This window comes from Loxodonta africana, chromosome 2 (genome assembly GCF_030014295.1).
Source record: "Loxodonta africana isolate mLoxAfr1 chromosome 2, mLoxAfr1.hap2, whole genome shotgun sequence".
Lineage (NCBI taxonomy): Eukaryota > Metazoa > Chordata > Mammalia > Proboscidea > Elephantidae > Loxodonta > Loxodonta africana.
The window spans coordinates 81,421,047-81,427,046 of record NC_087343.1 but is presented as its reverse complement, the minus strand read 5'-3'; positions in this window follow the sequence as shown (position 1 = coordinate 81,427,046).

The window sequence follows — 6,000 nt, the reverse complement described above, 5'->3', positions numbered from 1 at the left end:
TTTAACAGCATCCCCAGGTGATTCATATTCACATCAAAGTTCGAGAAGCACTGCCAAATACAGACTTACCTTTAAATAATAACACCAAGGGCAGCTGTCTGCAACGGGTTTCTCTTCTGAGGCACCGCTTTTTTTTTTCCATAGCCTCAGTGGCCTGATAAGATTCCAGTAAGAAGCAGAAAACAGTCCCTTTTTTTTCTGGTAAGGAAAAGGCTTGGTAATTCAGGCTCAGCTAATCATAAGGAAAATGTTTCTAGGTTGTACCAGGTATTTGGTCCACAAGCTTTTCTTATGCTCTGTCTAGTTTAGGATGGAGTCCCTGGGTGGTGCAAATGGTTAAGAGCTTAGCTGTCAGCTGAAAGGTTGGTCATTCAAATCTACCCAGAAAGACCGGCAATCTACTTCTGAAAGGCCACAGCCATTGAAAACCCTATGGAGTGCAGTTCTACTTTGAAACACATGGGTCGCCATCAGTCAGTCTTGACAGCAGCTGGTTTTCGTTTTTGGTTTAGTGCACCCAGCCATCCCAGAGACTCCGATCTGTGAACCAGGTACCACTTTCCAGCAGAGCCAGAGGAGGCTTTTGTTCTAGGAAATATCACCTGGAAACTTTGCCAAATAAAAGCTCACTTTGTCTCTTACAGCCAGGATGAAGGAGGAGGCCTTGGCTTCCTACCCATCAAGGCAATGAGTTTCTTAACTAAATCCTGACCTAAGGTTCATTATGGAAAATGTTTAGACATCTCAGAACACCAAGTTTGAAGAACTTCCCATCATTCTTAGTAGACATGAAATACCACATGATGCCATATGACAAACTACATAACTACAATTAAAGTGAAACAAAAAACGAGAGGAAATTATCCATACCCATTTCCATTAAGCAGAAAATAATAAAAGCAAACCCATTGAGTTATCTAGATAATTTTTTCCAGGCTATGGACTTTTTTATTTCGGAGGAAGGAGGATGGAAAAGAGTGGGTTGTAATGGAAGAGTAGAGGAGGGGCTGTAGAAAGGATAATAGAGAAGAAGCATTGATAATTAAAACTGAGATAGGTCACTGTTGCCATGAATCAACCTGATCAAACAAATGTGATTGTTTGCCATTATGGGACGACTAGCTGTATGACCACAGTCAAGTGTCTTAACCTCTTTGCCCCCCTGTTCCTTTATTTGTAAAATGAGGATAATAATACTACCTACCTCTTTGGATTGTTATGAAATTAAATGAGATAACATATGTAAACTGTTTCATAGTGCTTTAAAAACAAAAACAAAAAAACCTGTTGCCATCAAGTCACTTCCAACTCATGGTGACCCCGTGTGTTAAGGAGTAGAACTGCTCCATAGGGTTTTCTTGGTTGTAATCTTTATGTGAGCAGATAGCCAGGTCTTTCTCCTGCAGAGCTGCTGGATGGGTTTGAACTGCCAACCTTTCAGTTAGTAGCAGAGTGTAAATTGTTTGTACCACCCAGGGGCTCTTGCAATGCTTAGTATATAAGAAACTCTGAATAAATGTTTGTTGTTATTTTTAGGTGCTGTTGAGTCGATTTTCAACCCATAGCAACCCCTTCTGACAGGGTAGAACTGCCCTGTAGAGTTTCCTAGGCTGTAATCTTTACAAAAGCCATCTTTAGGCCTTATTATATAGAGATTAGGTTAACTCTGGGACTAAAAGATGTCTTAGTGCAAAATTTTGAGTATTAATTAAATTAAAATCTACACACATAAAAAAATGAAACGAGGAGTTGAGGTACTTTGTCAGATTTTTAAGAACAAACAAAACTAAACAACTGAAAGGGGAATTAGGGCATGGGAGAGGTTATCCTGAGTTACTAGTTTAGTCCACCTACATCCATTTAATTAATCACAGCAGTCAGCTCTCTACCTCATCTTTATGCATATCACTTTTGGTGATAGTAATTTTCAAGAGAGCTATTTGAAAAATCTGCAAAGCATCTGAGTATTTTCAATTTGTACAGTAAGGAGAAGCAAAATACCTCAGAGCAGTGGTCCCCTCAGATACATGTCGCTGCATCATGTTCTATCTTTCTTATCTCCTTTTCTTTTAGAACTGATTTCCTCCTTAGCTGTGCCCATTCTACTGTGGAACCCATTCGTTGTATTTCAATGGGAATTTTGTTATATCTTAAATTTCTCACATTTTTAAAAATTAATCTTCTTGTTTTTTTTAATCCCCCTCATAATGTTCTGCTCTTGTTATATAGTGACATTCCAGATGTTTCCGTGCTCCTAGATAGAGAACTGCCATAGAGTTTCACACTCATTCCAAGTACATCTTATCAATGACCTGAGGAGACGCATTGTTCCTTCATGCATGAGGCAATGCTTTCTAATTAAAGACCTTGTGTTGAAAGAGACTTCCCAGTTGGTTTCATTGAGAAGAAATGAAGGAGGTGAAAAAGACTCCTTAAGATTTGACAACAATAGCCTGAAAACCTTTGTTAATCATGAATGTTAAGTGATAACATTTAATTAGTATGGATTAGAAATAGAACATTGCTTGGAATTTACGTAGGCAGGATCTTAAGTTAACTGTTGCCTGTTCCATCTTCTTTTTCTCCTTAAAATGGGAAGACAACATCCCACAACCATTTTTATTTTGGGCTTACTTTTCAGAGATATTATTTGGGTGAGAACAGGGTTTTACTTTGGCCCTTGCCATAGGCAACATCTGGTTCTCTACTAGCTGGGCTGAAGAGATGTGGCGAAGGTGCTAACAAATCTGTTGTCATCCATTCTTTTGTCTTTTCGTGCTCCTGTAGTGAAAGTCAGTTTCATTGTGCGCGGTCACACAGGATTGTGTGAGGAAAGAAAAAAAAAAAAAAAAGACATAATCACCTCAGACCCTTCATTGGTAAACAGGGACTTAACAACAACTTTGCTTACAACATATTATGGCTGGCTACAAGTGAAAGATTCTCAGGGGGAAAAAATAAGACTAGTATTATTTGGCCATTATGTGAGTTGGAATTAGGATGGATTGACAAATCGGCAAATGCCTTAAAATCACTTTGAATAGTGTGTGTTGATAAAGGTATGTGGGCCAGAAAGCTTTCAACATCACTGACACTGAGATCAGTGCTGGTGGAGATGCTTCATGAAGGCAGGGCTTCATACTTATTCTAGTAATAGTCTCTTGCTGTTGTTGTTAGGTGCCGTGGAGTCAATTTTGACTCATAGTGAGCCCATGTGAGAGAACAGAGGGGCCCCATAGGGTTTTCTAGGCTGTAATCCTCACGGGAGCAGATTGCCCGGTATTTCTGCCGTGGAGCTGCTGGGTGGGTTCAAACTGCCAGCCTTTCAGTTAGCAGCCAAGTGCTTAACTGTTACACCACCAGGATTCCTATAATAATAGTCAATAGTAAGGTTAAAAACAAAAAAAAAGGCAGCTGCTGTCAAGTCCATCCCAACTCACAGTGACCCCATGTGTGTGAGAGTAGAACTTGCGCCATAGAGGTTTCAATGGCTGTGATCTTTCAGAAGTCAATCACCAGACCTTCCTTCCGAGATACTTGTGAGGCACCAAATCTTTCAGTTAGTAGCCAAGCACTTAACCATTTGCGCCACTCAGGGATTCCTGTAGCAGGGTAGTGTGATGATAAAGTGTGCAAGTGCCGACGTCCGATCACCAAAGAAAGCTCTACTGCTTCCTAGCTGTGTGATTCGAGACAGCTTACTTTTACTTCTCCCTGCTTCAGTTTCGCCATCTGTGAAATGGGGATAGCTTTAAATGTTTTAACACATGGGAGGTATGTAGAACAATGCATGGAGCATATTAAGTATTCAGTAAACACTAATTTTTCCTATTATTTAAACTAAGAATAAAGCCAAACATTTCCTTAATGTCTGTCAATCTTGGAGATAGGTTTTTTCTTGTTTGTCTTCCCCCCTTTCTTTTTTTGACTTGCAGCCTTTCAGAAAGTTACACTGATATTTCAGTGTCCCTTAAGGGGCATTCAGTGTCAGCACTGATTGTTTTCCACTGGAAGGGCTGGGGGAGGGAAGAACCTTAGAGGCTTCTGTTAATAAGCCCAAGTCATGATGGTAGAGGAATTGGCTTTCTACTGAGCAGATGGCTGGGTTAGTCTATCATTTAATTAACCACCCCATTTTAATGAATTAATGAGTAAATATGGTAGACCAACCAAAACCAAACCATCTAGTCAATTCAGATTCATAGTGACCCTACAGGACAGAGTAGAACCACTCCATAGGGTTTCCAAGGAGTGGCTGGTGGATTCGAACTGCCAAACTTTTGGTTAGAAGCTATGGCTGTTAACCACTGTGCAACCAAATACAGCAGAGGTAAGGTCATTCTAGGAAAAAATATGTAAATAACAATTTGAAGTTACAAAAACAATAAGCTATTTTCTTTTTACAAAAAGAGGGTCTCCTCACTTAAAGGAGCCACCTCTTATTTTATTTAAATAGAAAACTTCTTTATAGCATTTAAGATGAAATTATATTACCAAAGACTTGACTGATAAACAACATTTCTAGGGAAGGGGCACTCATAGACACAGCTAGAGTGTCTACCGTGTACCCAGAAATGGTCCTTGGCACTATTACAAGCTATCACATCAAAGAGGTAGATGCTCCTGTTTATCCTTTACATGTGGGGAAGTTGATGCTTCAAGGGGAGCAGTGACTTGATCAAGAGCATAGAGCTAGTTAGTGGTTGAATCAGCTCTCAACCCCCAAGTCTGGTGCTGAAGTCTGAGTTCTTCCCCATACATTGCAATGCCTGTACTCACAGGACTAGGCCATGCTTCTGAAGCTGTATCCCTGGTCCCATCCATTCTACATAGCAAGATTGCATTCTGAGCTGGTCCTGGGCAAAACTGAGAAAATATACCAAGTTTGTCTTTGACAACACCCCTAAGTCCATAGCAAACTTTCTTTTCACTTAACTTCTACAAGCTTTCAGCCCAGCTAGTGGTTCCATGAGTACCTTGTTGGTCGTATAGGTAACCTTATTGGGCCATTCATTTGCATTTGCCTTCTTCTCATGTTATGCATCTCATATTCTTAGTTTCAGCCACCACGCTGTTTTATTTAAAACTTATCTGCCAATTCTATGCCTCAAATAATGATTAGCAATACATTATTTGGTCAAATTAACTACTGACTTGTAAGTTCATTACCTGGTTACCTCTGTATGGTTTAAATCCTTTAAAACAAGCAGGTACTCATGAATTACTTGCTTAATTAAAAATACACTTTAAAGAGTAGAAGAAAAAGGGTTATAAGTGCAGGAATTTCAGTGGTGGGTGGTATTTTCAGTCAAGTGGGTCTTTTGCTGTCCCTCAAATTGCATTACATAGGTAGCTGCTAACTTTGTGCATTTGGCAGACTTGCTCACATCTGAGCCATTAATAGCACTGGACGCAATGTCTTGTATTTTAGAAACGTCTGAGGTGGGGTGGTAGATTAGCAAGAGAGGTCCATTTTTTAATTAGGAAGCCCATTCCAATACCTGATAACCCTTCTGCTTACAAAGATCAGGGTTCTATCCGGCTCATCAACTTCATGTCCTAGTGTTGACATTGTCCTTTTTCTTGAAGCACGAAACACTTCTAGTTTTCAATTTTGCAGCTGCAGAGGCATCAAGTACACTGTCACTAGGGTATACCCAGACCAAAGCCCAGAGGCCAATTTGGAGACCTTGACTTTCAGTATGTTTGTTGTTGTCGTTGTTGTGTGCCAGTTAGTCGATTCCAACTCATAGCGACTCTGCCGCATAGAGTTTCCAAGGAGTGCCTGGCAGATTTGAACTGCCGACCCTTTGGTTAGCAGCCATAGCACTTAACCACCACGCCACCAGGGTTTCTTCAGTATGTTTACAAACCCTCTAATCAAGCCTTCTTTCTCTCACCCTTATTTCCTCTTTTGCCTCTTTGCTTCTTCCCTCTTTGTATAGTTGTATTAACACATGAAGAAAAAACTTTTCAATGCAAAGAGAAAAAATGGATGGC